This window comes from Thermobia domestica, chromosome 8 (genome assembly GCF_964235325.1).
Source record: "Thermobia domestica chromosome 8, izTheDome1.hap1.1, whole genome shotgun sequence".
NCBI lineage: Eukaryota > Metazoa > Arthropoda > Insecta > Zygentoma > Lepismatidae > Thermobia > Thermobia domestica.
The window spans coordinates 288,568,485-288,589,457 of record NC_137461.1 but is presented as its reverse complement, the minus strand read 5'-3'; the positions used below and the strand labels follow the sequence as shown (position 1 = coordinate 288,589,457).

Genomic DNA, 20,973 nt, shown 5'->3' with positions numbered 1-20,973 from the left:
AAAATAGATTAAAATTAACTGTCATTTCTTTTCGGGTTGATAAATGAAACTTATGCATTATTCTACTCTAAAATTAGTTACAGTACCTTTCAATTTCGGAATATTTTGTACTTATACAAAAATAAAATAAAATTAACACATTATAGTCTATTTTCTGCTTTTAGCTTTTAATCTTTCTCCAATTTGATTCGAATTACTTTAAATTTATAATCGTGCTTGAAAAAAAAAAAAAACTTTGGGGTTTGTATTCAAAACAGTGTTGCGTTAATAGACTAAGAAATTTATAAAAATCAAACCTTTCTTCATATTCATTATTTTACCCTATAAGAGGTCTAGAAATAAAGTAATAAGACGGGTTAGAACTCACGAACTGGCAACACTACGCATCTCCCCTTTTCCACAGCACACACACACCATCTGATGCAATTTCAGTACAGTGATGCCAACCCATGCGAAAAATTCCATATTGTGGGATTTTTTTCACAATGATTTCCCGAAATGGGATAAAGGGAATTTTCGTAAATATTGGTAAGATTTGTGGGATTTTTTATATATCTATTACATTGACAGCAATAAAATTATCTCTGGGCGACGAGTAGACAAATGGGTTTTCAATAAACTTGAAATTAACGTTAATTGTTAAATTTTGTTACTATAAAATGCATGTTAATGTTAAAATGATTTATGCAGTGAATTTTGAATTTCAAAAAACAAGTTTAATTGTACTCTGATATTACAAAATAATAATAAAAAAAAGGAAAAACAGAATTAACGGAAGAAAATAAAACTAGAAACGTCCAATTTCCAAACTGATCCATACAAAATGATTGATTAATAAATTTTACCTAGTTTCATTAAGTTCTATAATATATTATGACTAGAGAACGGATTTTAAGGTGCAGCACCTTTCCTAAAAATGCAGTTTTTAAACAACCAAAATTCAAAATATGTGTTTTCGGTCATAAAGCGAACTGAAATGAACGCACTTTATTGCACTTTTTCGCGAATGTTGCACCTTTTTTGGTAAATTAATAAAATTCCCCCTTTTTTTACTTCTTTTAGCCTTCAGCACCTTTACTGACCTTTTTTCTTTCTTTTTTTAAAATTTGGACAGAACAATATGTTTTATTTTAAATCTGGTTTACACATAATATTCCATAAATTTAGACGCAATCTTGACAGATTTGCTAGAGACAAATTTGAACTGAATTTGCGAAACAATCCTGACATAGAAACCTTTGCAACGTCAACTGAACTTCTCGTCCATGTGCTTACAAGATATGCACCACTGGTTTCCGTTGATGTCGAGCGAAGTTTCTCCACATACAAGGATCTCCTTAGCTCCAAGCGACAGAAACTAATATTCGAAAACATAGAAATGTTATGCGTATTCAAGTATAACCAGTTTCTGAAAACCCAGTAGTATGTAACGGTTTCAAGCCACAATATTGCTAAATTAATGTTTTTTATTTTCTTCTTTTAACACCGAGTTGGTCGTACAATTTTGAGATTAAATAAAACAATTTTGCAATTTATGTCAAATGTTTAAAGCCAAGGTTTTAACAACATTTGCTGGTGTAATGAATAAAGAATGTTCAAATAACTGTATACTATAGCAATTAATAAAGATATCCTATTAGCACCTTTTTGAATGATTTTTCAGCACCTTTTATTCCCTTTTTCTTACCTCATTTTTTCACCTTAAAATCCGGTCTCTAATTATGACAGAAAAGCGTGATTGAAATAGCTCACAACAAAATGTACTTATTTCATCAGTGTTTTCAATTGCATCTTTCAATTAAGGAACATATATATATATATATTCATGAACTGTTTGATAATCGTAGGCGATTGGAATTTTTGAGTTGAGTTGAGTTGATTTTAGTTTAGCGTCCCGTTCAGCAGCGAGGCTATATGAGACGTGGACCTACTGATTAACGTGGAATCCGAACCACATGAGCTCCCGCCGGGAATCGAACCCGGGTCTCCCACGCCAACGGAATTTTTGAATAATTGACTCATATATTGAAGCAAATGACTGATATACGCTCAACGGGCCGACTTTCCAAAACTTTTGTGGGTGCATACCATGGCGGGACGTGTTAGCCTATATGTTTTCAGGAAAGTTTTCATATTTGATTATTATTATTATTATTATTATTATTATTATTATTATTATTATTATTATTATTATTATTATGAACGCTGTCATAAAGGGCTGTGCTGTAATAAAGTAAAATATGCTGGTACTATAAGGCTAAGTTGGGGCTGCCTTACGTCAGTCGGTAAGACGGCTGACTTAAACGCAAGAGAAACGGGTTCAAACCCGGGTCAAAACTAAAACTCTTGTGGATTCCGGAGCCCCGGAGCACCCACATAGTCGGCGCGCATGTATACGCTAATTTCACTGTTCATGTTTTCTAAATTTTGTTAGTGTGGTGTGGGAAATTCAAGAGTAAAATGGGAATTTTACCCTCTCGAGATGGAATTTTTATAAAAAATTCAGGTTAGGATCAGTGTTTCAGTATGAATGACAAGTTCATCGTGTTAATAACTTGTGAGCTGTAGCACATCACGAAAATCAGAGAACAAAACAAGGATCTTATAAAATTGAGGATCTGCCCCTACAACAAAATCATGAAGCATTACGTCACAGTTTCGCCACCCCAACTCTGCCCACTCCGCCCAATAGGATTACAATGTTTTGAGCCAACAATCATGGCGAAAACGAAAGTATCCAATCAGACAATGCCAGAAACGAGAGTAGCCAATCAGACGTGCCGATGCTCAGTTGTTTTTTGGCTTCATCGATTTAATAGGATGAAGATACATATGGGCAGATCCTGTATTTACAACATTCTTGGAACAAAACTACGAGTAACGGTGTGCCATCAAGCTCTGTTTCCGTATTCACCTGACTTGAGCCCTTTGACCTCTTTCTTCTTCCAATTGTGGAAAGGCCATCACTACGGGACGACGGAAAACATCAAAGCGATTGTAATCAACAGCTTAATGCCATCCTGACTTTCTCAATCTCACCCTTCTTATAGAGACTGGAAACAATGTGTCCAAAAGAACTATTTTGAAGGCGATAGAGTGCAAGTATACATATACTATACATTAAAAACATGTTCCAAAACATCCCATTATTTAATTTACTCATTGAAAAGTCATGTTTTAGACAGTGCAAAAGTGATCACAGGTCTCCTCTCAAACAATCAAATATAAACTTTTAATAGGTCCATTTGAACCTTGTTATAGATTCTTTTGAACAGTAACACAAAATAAATACAATCTGGACTCAACCCTGTAATTTTATAAATTGTATCGGCTGTTTCAGATAAAACGTTCAGTGCTTTTAAGATTAAAGGATAAAATAAAATGTAAAATAGTAAACTATCATAGAGTACATCGAAAATCTTACAGTTTAACGCCCCATGATTATGGTCTTTAGGCTGAGGAAGATGAATATTAAGGCAAGTGAATGATGATGGAAGAATTGGTGGAATGAGAACTTGGGAGGACATGAGAGTGCCCCGAGAAAATCCGCGAACACGATGTTGTCCACCACAAACCTACTTGGCCGGGATCGAACCACAGACCCCATGCACTAGAGATTAGTGCTCTAGTATTGAGCCACCATTCCTCTTTTATACAACATATCGAATGAAGTGCTGTGTTTGATCCACAGTCTGGAATCATGGGTATCACAGGGTCCTAAAAATTTTAAAAAGCAATTATGCAATCTTTATATCATTGAAAAGATTACGGAAAAGAAAACTTTTGTAGGAAAGCGATTTTCGTGTAGACACCGTTTATGGAATGGTCGTTATTTACAGTAATTGTGAGTTCTTATACAATCACTTAAAACACGGAGATCGGTTGAAATGAGGTACAATTGAAGACCCCCCCCCCAAAAAAAAAAAACTGAGGTGGGAAAATGTTATAGAACGCATCGTACGAAATCATCTGTTTGCCCCATAGAGGCACTAAAGACCAGTCGAAAATTTTAAATGATCATCATCATCATCATAAGTTTTCTGCCATTATTGGCAGGTCACTCGCCGTAACTGTGAAGCTTCCATGTTCCACGGGCTTTCACGGTCTTTAAAATGAAAAGGTATCACTAGCGGATCCAGAGGGATCGTTTGGGAGGGGCGGTTCGCTTCCTGGAAGATGAGTGTAGCCTCAAGGTGACCAGAATTTTAATTTGCAAGAATGGGACGCATATGAATCCGCGGCTTTAGGGTGTGTGTGTGTAAACCTGATTCCCAGATTCTATTTTGGGACCCGAAATTGTAAGGGTTATTATTATTATTATTATTATTATTATTATTATTATTATTATTATTATTATTATTATTATTATTATTATTATTATTATTATTATTATTATTATTAATGAAAGGTATTCTTTCTGTAGATTTAAATTAAAAACGCACTTCCGTTTCGGAGGCGTGGCGGTGTCATGATTCACTTCACACATAGTCACTGCAATATATCAGATGCACTATCTTGCACAGTACTTGCACAAAAGAAAATACTGTATTGACGATGACATTCATTTTAACGAAAGAGTTTACAATTTTCTCTAATCATTGAAATTTTGATTGACAATGTGGGACAACAGTTGCAAAAAAGACAGGCTCGGTCTACGCATAAATAGGTAACAAACGTATATGCATAAAGCATAATACAAAATTCATCTATCTATATTTCTGGAACCACGAAACATAGTATAATTATAGATGTGCTTACTACAACAATAAAATTATATTATACTAACATTCGCCTAGGTCGAGTTTGGCCCCGAGATCCCCAATTTGCTCGGCATACGACCTTTCACAAAATAGTAAATGCTCCTACTTGCTACTGTGACACAATATTTCGCGTTCTTCCTTCTGTCTTTCATACAAAAAGGTAACCAAAAAAGTTCTGTCTTTTTTTTTTTTTTTTTTTTTTTTTTTTGCAAAGGTCTGTGTTCAATTGGCCCTCACACCGTGATTTGAATGGGAATGGAGATAAGGCGAAAGTCAGTTGTTGATGTCGGTATCCAACATACTACCTGATTGTGGCAGTTCAGGTACACCGTAAACTTGCGTAAGGACAGAGTGAACACGGGATCCCACAGAGCATCATAAGGGCGTGTATGCTGTACGAGTTCAAACTATAGCGGTGGTTTAACAAGTTTAAGGACGGTGACGAAACACTCGAAGACGCACACGTGCCGGAAAACCAACAAATGTACAAAATGAAGATCTTCAGGCAGTAGTTGAGGCGAACAGTTGCCAGACATGTGAGGAACTGGAGAAATCATTCAGTAGCACCTCCATCAACTTGGGAAGCACTACAAGTTGGGTCGATGGGTCCCACATGATGTGACTCGGAGCCAGAAGGCAACGCGAGCAGACACCTGTCTCGTCTGAGGGAAGAGCTATTTCTGGACAGGGTGTTGACATGTAATGAAAAGTGGGTCCTGTACGAAGGGATAGGTGCTGATTGCCACGGGTGCTGACTGCCACAGCGAATTATTGGTGCTGACTGCCACGACTGTCGCTGATTGCAAATATGAAGGTGCTGACTGCCACGACGGCGTGCTGACTGCCACGAGCCTGGGAGAAACTGTATTTGGAAAGAAAGGAATTAATCCCTCATACTAAATTTATGATTATTAATTAATTTAGTAGGGATTAATTTAGTAATCATCACAGCAAATCTATGTGGCATCCTATAAGTTACAAAGTTGCTCGCTAAGTGGAACGACATAAACTTGGATGATTATAAAGGGATTGTCTTTCTGTTATATGTACAATTTGCACATTTCATTGTTTATATTAATTGTTTTATTGAATTATTTAATGGATATGATGGTCTGAAGCCAGCTGACAAGGGAAGTTTGGGAGAAGCACTCGCCTGCAGAGAAATAAGCATGTCATTTGAAGGACCAATTCATGCTGATTACAACAGGTAATAAAACTTCTGTACGTTGTGAACTGTTCGAGATATTCAGCTTGGAAATTTATATGAGAAAATGAGTGGATGCACGTTTCAATGCGTTAAGTATTCTGACCCATGGCGAAGCCTGATGGTTTGAACTTGCTATTGCTTGATCACTGGGGTCCATTCACAGACAGATTGTCCATTTCAAGTTGCATGACGGATGGTAAAGACCTAATGGTTGAGAAGATACCAAAGAATTGCACACGATTTGTGCAACCATTTGATGTGTTTTGATTCCGATCAATCAAAGATTATGGCAGGAGATTTGTACATAGTATGAATCTTCTTCATCTGAACGTTATAATGAACCAACGAAACAATCAAATAAGGTTCGTATCCATACGAATCACTTCCGATCACCGCGATACATTGGATTGTTTCAGTTTGCTTTCTGCAAGGCAGGTTACGAACAAATTATAGGCCTATAACTTTTGAATCACTTGTCGAATTTGCTTTTTGCTTTGGTTCTGCGAACTGTTCTCTTGACGGATGCAACACAATTGCACATATAAAATGTTCGTGGTGCAAGGGAGTATTTTGCCTGCGTCATTTCTTCATAAAACAGAAGAACAACAGTGATCAATTTTCATCTCTAATCTATAATTATTGTGAACAATGTAATGGCTAATTGTATCTAACAAACCCGTTAGTTATTGCGAAACACTTTTTTTCTGTTACTTCCGATAGCTTTCAATTCGTATGTCAATATTCGTTACTAATTAGATTGTACTTAACGCGTATAAATGCGTATATCCTCATTTTCTCACATAAACTTCCAAGTTGAATATCTCGAACCGTTCTCAACCGTACAGGAATTTTATTAGCTTGTTATAATCAGCATGAATTGGGACTTCAAATGGCACGCTTAGCTTCTCTCCAGGCGAGTGCTTTCTCCTGAACTTCCCTTGTGAGGTACAGCCAGCAGTGCTTTTTTGATGGAACTTTCAAGAGCTGCTCCAAACAATTTGCACAGTTGTACACAGTTCATGCTGACATAGGGAGTTCAAGGGAGAATACATAAATCGTACCAATTTTACGCACCGCTCCCTGACAAAACTGAAAGTACACTCATGTCCAAAATTATTGTCGCATATCTATAACTGTCTTCTTGTAAGAATATAATTTGATAATTTTGCAGAGTACTTTTAATACTTATATTATGTGTATAATCAGGAAATTTATATTTGTGATAAATTTCATAGGAAAAGAATTATAAATACGAAAATCATAATGAGTAAAATAAAATGTAACTAAATGGACAAGAAAATTTTATTTTCGTTTTATTGTTCTTATTTACTGCTCTTTTGACATGAAATTCACCACATACTTGTGTTTTTCGATTATACACATACTAACATTATAAGAAATACCGGGCGAATTCGTTATCAAATTATATTACTAGAAAAGCATATTTATAATCATGTGACAATAATTTTGGACATGAGTGTACATACAGAGACCTGTTTACCTTTGTTAGGTGTTTGTCTGAACAACACGATCCTAAGGATCATCTAGTTTCTTTTATGCTTCTTGGCGTCCGGTAATGTTACGTCTAGCAACTTTCTCTCAGGCTTGTGGCAGTCAGCACGGCATCGTGGCAGTCAGCACCTTGATATTGGCAATCAGCGCCAGTCGTGGCAATCAGCACCAATAATTGGCTGTGGCAGTCAGCACCCGTGGCAGTCAGCACCCCGCCGTACGAAGCTCCACGGTACCATCATCATTGGTTAGCATCTCATGAACCATTTCAAAACAGCCGAAACCAACACTGCACCAAAAGAAGGTCCTCCTGTGTGTTTGGTGGACTGCTCGCGGCACCGTGCAACGGGAACTGCTACCAGCTGGTCAGAGCATCAATGCAACTGTGTACTGTCAGCAGTTGAGCCGTGTCCAGGAAAAACTCTAAACTTTGGAGCCAATATTTCTGAATCGCAAAAGGCTCCTCCCGTTACAGAACAACACTAAACCCATGTGGCTAGGATGACCCAGGACATTATTCTACACCTTGAATGGGAAACACTATTGCATTCTCCATACTCTCCGGACATTGTACAGTCCGATTATCGCCTGTTCTATTCCTTGGACAATCACCTTAGGGGACGTCAGTTCAAATCTCTAGTAGAGGTGCAAAATGCACTTGATACCTTCTTCACTTCACGGCCCACCAAGTTCTACCGAGGTGGAATCCATAGCCTTTGTCGTCAATGCTAATGGGGACTCTTCTTGATTTTTCAGGTACGTCTTAGGTGACATTGATGTTCGAAGGTGGTGGGTGATAAAGCGACAGAACTTTCTTGGTTACCTTTATAGAGATGGATTGAGCTAAAGCTTTGTCACGAAATTCAAACACCTCGTAAGGCATTTTGTGTACCACCTCCACCTCTTTTCCTTCCCTTTTACGTTAAGTGAAAAAAAAAAGCTCAAATACATGTTGAATTATTTTAAATAAAAATCAAACTACGAACTTTCATTTTTCTAACTGTAAGGGTTCCTGAAATATGTGCATCTTATAATAATAATAATAATAATAATAATAATAATAATAATAATAATAATAATAATAATAATAATAATAATAATAATAATAATTCCCACCCCTTTTCTTCTATTTTAGGTAAAACATCAAAAGCGCTGAAATACGTATTGAATTATTTTAAGTGAGAAGTCCATATACTAAATTCCATGTTTCTAACCTTCCGAGGTTCTTGGATATTGATATCTTAGTATTATAATATTTGCAATCCCCGATCCTTTTTTCTTTCCACTTCTTTTTTCTCCATTTTACTAAAATATCAAAAATCGTTGATACGCATGTCAAATTATTTTAAATGGGAAATCCAAATACGAAATTTCAAGTCTCTAAGCTTAATGGATTCGGAGAGATGGCCATCTTATTAAAATAATTTCCACTCCATTCCCCCTTCCTTTCTTCGAATTTCCATATCAATCAATCAACCAACCGAAAAGTCTTATCTGAGATTCAGAGAGCTTTTCGGTAAGGAACGCTGGAGATTCAATATTTCTCTTTATTCAAGGTAAAGGTAATTAAAGTTTCGGATCCCGAATTCCATTTCCATATCCTTTTTCTAGGGCACAATTTTAAAATATACAGTTTGATTTCAAAGAATGATGCGTCTTGCCCTCCTTTCTACAGCTGTACGTCCAATGAATGAATAATATATCGCTCCTTTGGGGCTTATGGTGACTGTCTAAAGGAACTATGGATAGAAGTATTCACAATTCAAACATGTGTGTATTAGGTACTATTAAGTACCACACATTTTGATTAGACTCTGCTAGGCTTGTCGCACAGATTGGATTAGTCGGGGAAAGACGATATTAGTATTTTCCAATGGTGAATGCTGGAAGAAAATAAAACCTTTGGAGGGGGCGGTCGCCCCCTCCGCCCTCCCCGTGGATCCGCCAGTGAAAGGTATGCAATTTGATATATCACTGAACGGACAATAAAACAACAAACAACTTTTGAAGGAAATAGTTTTTCGTCTGAGGCATCCATTTAGTACCAACAGGTCTTTTTTTTTCTTTTGTGTATATATAATCCTACGATTATGCATGCACCGAATGTAAAGGAGACGGTAACGATGGGATGGATGATAATGGTGCAATGACGAAAGTGAGAGGAAACATGAGAGCCTCAAGAAAAGTCACATACGCGATGTGACTATTTCTCAAGTGGTTCCTTACATGAAAAACTTTTTCACATAAACGTTTGTTTCTTATGCATGATCCTTTTAATAATGTATCAAATTACATATTCTATTAATTATAATTTTCGAATAGTCCCTCCGAATTCCATAGTTGGGACTCCAGCGGGTCAAAGAGAGCACTTGATTCAATGTGCCCTGTCACGTTTTCCTATCTCACATTTTTTTTATGGCCTTGTCTCCAACAGTTTCTGGTTCCGGGATCGATTCCCGACGAGCATACTCTGTCTAAAAGGTGTAACAGTATTTACAGATCAGTTATCCTGAGTGAGATTTTTGTTGGGTTTTTCTCATTCACACCAGACAAATGCCGGGATATTACCTGACATACAGGTCCCAGGTCGCTTCCTTCCTTCCCCCTTCCCCGGATAGTGTACTCGCCGCGGGACGTCATCTTTCATATAAGACGGGCATAAATCCATCGATGCTGGTAATCCCCTGAAATATTCATCAATCAATCAACCAACCCAACCATTTCTCATTGAATATCACTGCACGTTTTATCTGAAACACCCGGTACGCAGGCATTTCATTTGTATAAATCCAATTAATTAAGCATTGCAGGCCAGACTAAATAAGAACCATACTTGGGGGCCATCTTCTCACCTTTCACTCTATCTGAGGTGACTCTTCTCTCAATATAAATGAGTTATACCTTTTTTGCGTCTTCGTTCTGTCCTGCATATCCCACTTCTTGTTTCATGAGTCTAACAAGGGAAGAGAGAGAGATTATATATCGAAGTGGAAGATGATTTATACACCAATCGAAAGCACTAATGAGACCTATTACGAGACTGTAATAAAAATTTTCCGAATGCATATATTGTACGAGTTATATGTATATACAGGATGTCCAGAAAGTCCGTTGCCACTCCTAGAAATTGCAAACAGTGAGACAAATGTCAAAGCAGCAAACACATTTGTCGTCATTTCAAAAGTACAATGATTTAAAGTAAAAATATTTGTCCCAGGGTCCTCCGCAGGGTCCCAGACATCTGGTCCTACTCAAAATTTTCAAATGACAAGGGGTTCAATTTGCATGTCGTTGGAAAGCTGTTGGGAAATCAAAGAAGACAGAACAAGTCTCGACTCTCTAAAATTACCCTGTGCAAAATGGCGGCTGGTCAAAATGTACATCCTCATTTCGATTTTCCGAGCGCATTCGCTTTCCATTTTGCAATCGGCACTTGTTATCACTGTGAGACACTTGCACGTATTCGCTGTTCCTGGTGCAGGAAAATTTTTGTTTGAATCATTTTATACTTGATAATCCAGACAACAAGCATAAGTTACACTATTGTACATTATATGAAATGAAATGAAATGAAATCTTTAGTTTTACGTCCCACGGTTATGCCGGTTAGGCTAAAGGAGACGGTGATGATGAGAGATGAGTGAAATGGTGGAATGAAGAAAGTGGGAGGAAACGGGAGAACCCCGAGAAAACCCACGAGCACGGTGTACATTATATGTCAACTAGTCAGTTCAATACTTAAAGATATCAAATGTTATTTCTTTTCCTTTCTTTATTTCTTAATTTGCTTTTATTTTAATATATTTCTTTATTTATTTAGACATTACTGGGCCAAAAGAGTAGGGACATTTCCTTCCTTTCAGTTGACTGTAATAATTAAAATGAAAACAAACTAAAACCGGACTACAGGCAGAAGAATTAAAAAGCAAGATATTTGCACAGTGTTATCGCAGAGCATCCAGACTTATTCCATCTGCTTTCATGTAATAACAGTTTTTAAACGATATGCTACTTGAACCACCTTGCCATTTGAAAATTTTGAGGAGGACCCCATCTAGGACCCTGCAGAGGACCCTGGGACAAATATTTTTGCTTTCAAACATTGTACTGTTGAAATGATGACATATGTGCTTTACTGTTTTGATACTTGTCTCACCGTTTGCGATTTCTAGGGGTAGCACCGGACTTTCTGGATACCATGTAGGCCCTATATTCATATAACTCGCACAATACATGCATTCGGAAAATTTTTATTACAGTTTCGTAATAGGCATCATTAGTGCTTTCGATTGGTGTATAAACCATCTTTCACTTCGATATATAATCTCCCTCTCTTCCCTTGTAAGTGACACCAACGACTTGTAAAGCCCGGGCTCTACACCAATCATAGAATTGCTTTCCCTCACGTGTGATGCTTCGAAAGTGTTCGCTACGATTCTTGGAGCGGCCTTTCGAACGAATACTTCAGGAAACGAGAAATAACAGAAGTGCATCAACAATGTTGCCAAACCTAGACAACATGGCGAATGAGCAAGAAGAAAACAGCACTTCAAAAGCTACAAGTATAACACGAACACTTACAATTATTCGAATTAAACGGTAATAACAATAATAGCAAAAATATAAAACAATAATAACAATAAAAATAAACAAAATGAAACAGCGGCAATCCAATAACACTATACCTTCAGGAGATACTCTCTGTATAGGGCGAGAGATAGCAAAATTTCACGGATGAAGGTTGACGACACACTGGCGTTCTATTGAGTGCTGAAATTGATATATCTAGGTCAAGCTTCACGACTCGTTGCGATCACTATATTTATAGATCAATTAAGGTCTCAGCTATGAACATTTGAGAGTAACTCTATGAAATCCGCATTTTTCTTAAAATCATCTAAAACTTCCGAAATGGATTTGATAGCCAAAACATTAATGAAAATATTTTCACTGTTAAAAGCCAATCCTCGATTTAAGTATATGATGATGACCACCTATACTGTTCATGTTACGCATAGAATTAAGAAAGAAGGAAAGAAAGAAATTAAAAATTTTACTGCGGACTGAATAAATGATTCCGCCCATGAGCTTATATTTTGCCACCATTAACTTAAGCCATTAAAATTACGTATTGTTAATGTAAGGTCATTTTTTTTAATAAAATAAAATCCCTATGTAGAATAAAACCAGGACTATCCGGTGGGTGGAGCAGGTGAGGCATTCACCCCAAGCCTCATTCCATAAAAGGAAAGAGTTGGGGCCTTCAGGAAAATTAAAGCATTTATTATTTCTGAATCATCCTTGGGATTCAAAATATTTAGAGATGAAGAACCATCATTCAAAGACATTTTTACAACTACATATACAACCAATAATGTCTCAAAGTTGTAGCTGGGATATCACTATCAATGATGTGAAAAAATCGAAGTCGGAGCCGAGATAGCAAAGTAATTTCGTCCCAGGCTACGTGAATGAACTTGATGGCGCTGAATAACTAACTGTATGGCCTATGGAACCCGGGGATTCAATGCCATGTTCACAAAAGCTCTCGATTCATTTCTGTCCTTAGCTAACTGGATCTAGTTTCTACTTTGTATTCTATTTCTGAGAGATCATCTTAATATTGTCCTCCCATATGCGCTTAGGTCTTCCTAATGGACATTTTCCGATTGAATTTTCACTCAAAACTTTGAAAGCGTTCCTACTTTCTTCCATTCTGGCTACATGGCCTGCCCACGTGAGCTTCATAGACTGGACGATCCCAACAATGTTTAGTAAACGGTATGCATTATTAATTCCTCCTTATGAAGTTTCCGCCATTCTCCATTCCCGTTCCTCTTGAATCCAAGTATTCGTCGCAGGATCTTGTTCTCAAATACTTTGTCTATGTTCTTCCCTCAGGGTAAGCGACCATGTTCCGCAACCATACAGCACAACAGACAGGATTATATAACTTTAGATAGTGTTGAATAAAGGACGTAATTGAATTATAATTCGGTTTCTGTTCTTCTTTTGGGGTGCCCAGTGGTAGCGTTCCTCTCACTTCTGGTGCGAGAGTTTTTTTGGTTCAATCCCAGGTCAAGTGAGTTTATGGTGGACACCATAATATCCATGGGTTTTCTCGTGGTTCTTCCGTTTCCTCCCACATTATCATTCCACAAATTCTTTCATATTTATTTAGCCTTATTATTCGTTGGTCTTCTTTAGCCTACATAACATAACCGTGGAACCAATGGTCGAATGGTGCAATAAGACATACCAGTACTAAATCAAAACGTCAAAAATCACATCAGCTGTAAATAAATAAATTGGCGCTCAAGAAAATGTGCCGCCCCACAGTAGTTTTCTTGTGCGTCAGTTTCTGGCTAAAAGAAGGTTCCAGTCCTTGAACACACCCCATATTCACCTGATTTAGCGCCGTTGCACTTCATACTCTTCCCTGAGCTCAAATTTGCTCTCAAGGGGCAGCGTTTTGAAGATAAAGTATCGATTCAAGTAAATGTGACAGCGTTGCTGAAGAGCATCCTATTAGACGACTTTTCTAGAGCGTTCCAGAGCATCTACGACTGCTCCCGCGAGTTTGAAGAGCGGGACGAGATATACGTAGGAAACTAATGGAGTAATATTTATTTCTGGTTCGTTAAGTATTTTATTTCAAGGTACTCCGGGACTTAGTACTAGTTGTACTACTTAGTACTGGAATTACTTAAAACTAGTTGTTCTCGCAAGCCTTCGGCTTGTCTGCAAATTGGTTGCACTCTAGCGATATATATTGGGGTCCGGTTGGAGGCAGAGCAGCTAGTGACATTGCTGTCAATTAGCGTGACTGACAAACTGACACGTTTATGATAAGGATTAAGAATAGCTAAATATTTTATCCTAGATGTTTATGCAACACGGAACTCTTTAAGTGTTTTGAAAATGAAATGAAATCTGTCAGTTTTACGTTCAACGGTTATACCGTGTAGACTAAAGAAGACGGTGATGATGAGTGATGAAGGGAATTGTGAAATGAAGAAAGTGGGAAGAATCAGGATAATCCAGAGAAAACTCATACACACACGGTGTTTATCCACCACAAAGTTCACTTGGCGCAAGGTGGGATCGAACCAGAAAGCTCCGCACCAAAGGCGAACGCTTTACCACTGAGCCACCGCGGCCCTTCTTTAAGTCTTTTGTGGCCCTTCAGAGTGTAGTCGCCAACTCTTTCTCCTTTGGTGTGAGCAGTCCTGGGTTCGATTCCCAGTGGGGACACTCGATCGAAAAAATGTAAAAGCTTCTGCGTGCCAGCCATTTTGATTGAGGTTTTCGTGGATTTTCCTCATTCACACCAGGCAAATGCAGAGATGGTTCCTAATATATATGTCCCAGGCCATGTCCTTCTCTTTCCACGGACACTGTACTCGCCGAGTGACGTCATTCTTCATACGTGACAGGCTAACATCGTCATAGATGCCGAAAGTCCAGAAATCTAGTTCCTAATCCTAATCCTAATCTTTATATATTTTGAAATTGCAGATAAGCATTACTCATAGATTATCTTTTTGCTTTATGATAAGGACACGCTGTAAAATGTTTCTTCATTGCTATAGAATGTTTCCTTTGGATTACGTGTACCAATTCTGACCATGATATTCATTATAGTTCTTGTCGGGACTGGTGGACTGGTCTAGTACTCCAGCTCTCTTGTAGGCCAGATACTATGGAGGGGAACGGCTTGTTTTGTGAGGTTTCATCTTGCACGACGCTCTGTGCACCTACTAAACTACACCAGATTTAATACACAGTCCTGGTAGATACCGTCCTTTGTAGCCTTCGGGTGTTGTATTAAGACATAAATCCAATATACTTGTAGTTATTTAGACCTATTGTCTGCTTCTGTAAACGGGACTCGCGTAGGCTTAGGTTCACTTTTCTTAATGAAGTTCGCACTCTCTAATCGCAATAAAGTTCATAAGGTGGCATAGTAGTTCAATGATAGAGCGCTTACCTCTGGTGTAAGTAGTTCCTGGTTCGAACCCCGACCACTTGTGATTGACAACATGATGAACGTGTTGTTTTCCGGGGTTCTCTCTTTTCCTCCCACATTCCCATCCCGCCAATTCTTGCGTAACCATTCACTTTCTTCGATCATCCATTTCCTTTAGCCTAAACACCATAAAACTGAGACGTGAAAAGATTACAATTAGGAATTAGATTTCTGGGCTTTCAATATCTATGGGATTCTATGACAATGTTAACCCGTTACGTATGAGGGAAGACGTCCCCTTGGTGAGAACACTACCCATACGAATCTAATTCCATACGAGGAAAGGTAATTGGAGAGAAAATAAAGGAAACGGCCTAAGACTATTATGTTAGTTACCATCCCGGCATTTGTCTACTGGAAATGAGGAAAACCCAGAAAAACCTCACTCAGAATTAGGGATGCGCACGAGACAAGATTTGCGGCTGTCTCGTCTCGAAAATATGCTGTAAAAGTGATGTCTCGATTCGAAAACTGTATATTTTTCTATTGGAAGAACCGTGTCATGACTCGAATTTTGCCGTAAATTCCTGTCTCGACTCGTCTCGTGCGCATCTCTACTCAGGATGGCTAACCTGAAAAAAGTTTTGCATTTTTTCCCGAGTGTCCCTACCTACCGGTAGTTGAATGTGAAATATGAAACAACAAATTCCTTTTCATTTCAATGAGGCTCACGTATCTTTCAGATAGTAGTGATCACGAGACGAGTTTTCTCGTCTCGTCTCGAAAATTTCGCACAATTCTCATTTCCTTTAAAATTTGGAAGAATTCGTTCACGTTTCGTCTTGATTCCCCTAAAAGCTATTTTAGCTTCGTTTTATAAATTTTCCTAGTCTCATTTTGTAAATATATGTACAAACTTCATGTCCTGATATTTTTCTTAAAGGGTTTATTCACAATTCCCTTGCCAAGGGCCTCAGAAGGTAAATGTTCACCAATAGGTGTAATAGGAAGTATTCGTCAAGCCATATCTAGAGGTACTCTTATTTTGGCCCTAAAGCCTAAGGAAATTGGTCAAAAAGAGCAGCAAGGGGCGGCAGACACCATTGACTTTATTTACAACTTATCAAAAATCTTTCCGTGTTAGGAGAGGTCCACCAAGGGTGTGATATAACAATATTTAAATAGGGATGCGCACGAGACAAGATTTGTGGCTGTCTCGTCTCGAAAATGTGCTGTAAAAGTGATGTCTCGACTCGAAAAATGTATATTTCACTATTGGAAGAGCCGTGTCACGACTCGAATTTTGTCAGGAAAATCCTGTCTCGACTCGTCTCGTGCGCATCCTTATATTTAAATCATATTTATTATTGGAGTATATTGTGTCAATTTATAGTTTTTACAAAATGAATCAGGCAACACTAAAATAGTGTTTTAGATCTAACACTTGAGTGAGCTAGTGTTGCTCATCAGTCTCGAGGAATATCTTGTCTCGATTCGCTCCCTTGTACCCCCGTAGCGTTGCCGCTAACGCTGTCACTTTTGGTGCAAGTAGTCCCGGGGTTGATTCCCGGTGGGGACACTCGGTCGAAAAAGTGTAAAAGTTTTTCAGGCCAGCTATCCTCAGTGAGGTTTTCGTGGGTTTTCCTGATTCACACCAGGGAAATGCCGGGATGGTACCTAACATACAGGTCCCAGGCCGCTTCCTTCCCTTTTTTCGGATAGTGTGATCGCCAAGGGACGTTGTCACTCACACGTGACGGGTTACCATGGCCATAGATGCCGAAAGCCCTGAAATCTAATTCCTAATCCTAATCAATTCGCGTTTCTAAAACCAGACTCATGAGAATCATTACTAATTTCATTCTTATTGTGGCTCGCGCTCTCGCGAGGTCGGATGCTTATCGCTATCTACTTTCAGAGCTCCCACTCACACTCCAATGAGGCTCAAACCCAACCGAACCCAGCACGTGAACATACCTCGTACAATTTTACTATATATATATGGCCGGATCCAGGATTTTCTGAGGGGGGTGCACCAAATAACTGCCAGTACATTTGAATTAAATTTTGAGTTTTTTAAATGCATCTGTGATGTGAATGAGGAATTGCCCTGGAAATGCTAAGTATCTGCTCTCGATGAATCCTTTTCCTTCAACATTCAGAAAATTGACTGAAACTATTGTTTTTTTGCAAAACTCACTGCCAGCTTCTCACTTTAGATAGTGTATATTTACAACGAAGGGGGGACCTTTGCACCCCCCCTAAATCCGGTCCTGTATATATATATTCAAAGATTATACATAGGTAAAACGTCAGCATAATGTTATGTACTCCCACAATACAAATTTTAAAATAAAAATATACGAAAGGCTTATATGCTACTGATAACCACTTACCTGGCCAGTTCCTGCAGTGTTGTATGAGCAATGACTTGTACTGAGTTGGCTTTTTAATCTGAGACAGTGAATTCCGAGAGAAGGCAGATTCCAAAGCAAAATGCCGACGTTGCATCAACATCAAAGAACTGCCAAACAACAAACCAACCACATATTACATAAGAATTATATTGTACACATAACAATAGTCTCCATTCCACCTCTAACACCATTGACTTACATTCGAATAATATAATGTGTTGATACAAACAATTATTTCAAATAATATTTACTACCTCATAATATTTAGATACCGTACATATTCTTTTTGATCAAAGATATTATCAGCTCCAAGGCTTTGATTTAACCTTTCGGATGTATACATAATGGCGTCCTTCGTCCAGCAAGCTTTCGATAAAGTAGCTAAAAAGTCTTTCTGCAAGTATTAATACCAGCGATTTATTTGCATCGGATAGTTAATTCGCTCGCTTTGGCTGCTAGCGGTCATGGTTTGACTTCTGGTTGAGACACGTTAATTTTAGATTTGGCATGGGAGGCCTGGGTTCGATTCCTGGCGGGAGCTCATATGGTTTGGATTCCACGTTAATCAGTAGGTCCACGTCTCATATAGCCTCGCTGCTGAACGGGACGTTAAACTCAACTCAACGTTAATTTTAGATGTTAACCAGAATTATGAAGCAATTCGCTACCACAAGTAACAAGGAATAACTGAATCTTTGGTAACAATGAGAATAGAGTTATGCAGGTTCCTTGTATTGGGGAGACCGGAAAAATAGTTGTTTTTTGACAGTAAATGCAGATAAATTGTGAACAAGTTTTTTTATTTTTAATCAACAATGTAATCACCATCGTTATCAACAACTTTTTGCCATATAGTGTACAAACTTTCAATGCCGGATCGATAAACCCCAATTGGTTTTTTGATAAAAAATATTTGGAGGGAGCATTTTGAACATCATCCACAGTTTCAAAATTTTTGCCACTGAGAAAAATGTTGTAGCGATCGAAATAAATGAAAATCCGAGGGTGCAAGATCGAGCAAGTATAGTGGGTGAGGCATACCTCCCACCCCAAGCCATTAACTTTTTCTAGGCTTCGTCTTTCGCACTGGAGTCTTGCATTTTCGTGTTGCATAATAACGTTTTTTCTATTGATAATCCTTGGCTACTTTTCAATTAAAGATTGCTGTACAAGATCCAATTGCTCACAGTAAAGGTCTGGATTCCCAGTTTCTCCAGGTTGCAGCACTTCAAAATGAATGACCCCGCGAATACTCCACCAAACACACAAAAGCGCCTTTTCGGGGTGTAAACCTGGCTTAGGTGCTTGACTTCAAGGAACCAGGAGAAATCATTAATGCGAACTGATAATGACTTTGACGCGTCTTTTCACATTAATTAAAAAAACAAAAACCTGGTCTATTTACCCCTGAGCTAAGTTGTTACACGATAATGGCCACCCCATATTGCACTCGACTTTTAGTTTTCTTTCTCTTTCTTTCTTTAAAAAATTCAATTGAGATATGTTATGTTATCCTCCTTATAGTCCTGACTTTTCACATTTTGGCTCTATCAAGTAAGCGTTCATATGTTACAAGTTTCACTCAGATGATAAAGTGAAAGTCGCTGTTCGTCAATGGTTCGAACGCCATTCTTTCAAATCTTACTTGGATGGCATTCATAGATTGGTCACAAAGTATAACACATGTTTGAACGCTTAAAACACAAATGCTGTAATATACTCATCATCAGGGGCGCCCGAAGAAAATTTTCAAGACGGGGCATCTTTATGGTTGCTACCTAGGTATATTACGTTTGGTATTTAATATACGTGGTTTGCTATATTACATATACATTTTCGTGAGCCAAGGGGGACCGGGCCCCACCCCGCCCCCACCTTCAAGCAACCATGCTCATCATGGATGATTTTATGCTGTTTATAGAAGAGAGCTAAACACATTAACTCTTTCACAGATATTGTCAGAAACCGGAATTCAGTTGATGACTGTATACATTCCAGTCTAATTAAAAATTCCTTTTTTTAAGTCGATTAAAAATATCCAGTAAAAATTTGTTAACACTCTTTAATAAAGTGAAGCGGAAAGAGTTATAAAAGATTTCAGTTTCCCCTTGTATATTATACATTACAGCATTGGTTCCAATTTCGTTTACTTGGAGCCCGCTTTGTAAACCCTGAGTATTTCACGTCCCCTTCTTCCATGTCTTTGTTCATACGTGTTCTGTCTGACCTTTTCTGTGTTTTTACATGCAGCTTTAAATTTTCAGTTCTCCATTAATACTCGTAATAATAATAATAATAATAATAATAATAATAATAATAATAATAATAATAATAATAATAATAATAATAATAATAATAATAATAATAATAATAAGAAGAAGAAGAAGAAGAAGAATACACTGACTGACAAAAAATTAAGCACCTGGAAGAAATGACCCAATATCGACGTAATTTTGTATACGTACCGATACAGGGCGGATACAAATTATTAGAGTTGCAGTAATCTGTGACGGCTAGAATGGCCATCAGATTGCATTAGTGTTGTTACCACGAGACCGTGTTATCAGGCCTGAAAAGTGTATAAGTGGCGTGCGCAGCTTCAAACACGTCTCTAATGAGCATGAGCACTGTGAAAGACAAACGGAGAATGCCGCGCGCTCACCTGTTAAAAATCGCCTGCCGCGTGCTCGTGCTAAAATGATAACGTTAGCAACACTTAGCAGATTAAAAAAAAAAGTGCCTTTTGTGGGTTTTCATGTGGTCGGCTGGTCGAATCGTGCAATATACTGGCATCTAGGACATGTGAATGTGACAGTGACCCGATGTTGGACTGAAGGGAAACGTGGAAGAAACTTAGCACGTCATCATCACCAAGATTGACAATACGAAAGAATGATAGGCGTTTTGTGCTTTAAGCACATCGTAATCACTTTACATATGCACCTGCCATCTGGGCACAAGTAATGGATTCACTAAAAAAAAAAAAACTCCGTGGGATCTTGTACCATTGGTCGAAGACAGCAGCAGAAGAATGGCCATATTTTAATATGGCAATGATAGATAAGAAGGAAATAACTATTATCTAGAAATTGACGAAAAGAACGAAGT

At 38.0% G+C, this 20,973-nt stretch overlaps 1 protein-coding gene across 1 annotated transcript in view; it reads right to left on the bottom strand.

The window, feature by feature from the left end:
• Fcp3C (Follicle cell protein 3C) overlaps positions 1 to 17,941 on the bottom strand; it is a 31,842-nt gene extending 13,901 nt beyond the window's left edge. Inside the window, exon 1 of the mRNA XM_081769948.1 lies at positions 17,845 to 17,941. The gene's annotated coding sequence lies outside the window, so the exon portion shown is untranslated. The remainder of the gene's footprint in view (positions 1 to 17,844) is intronic.
• Between the last annotated feature and the right edge of the window lie 3,032 nt (positions 17,942 to 20,973).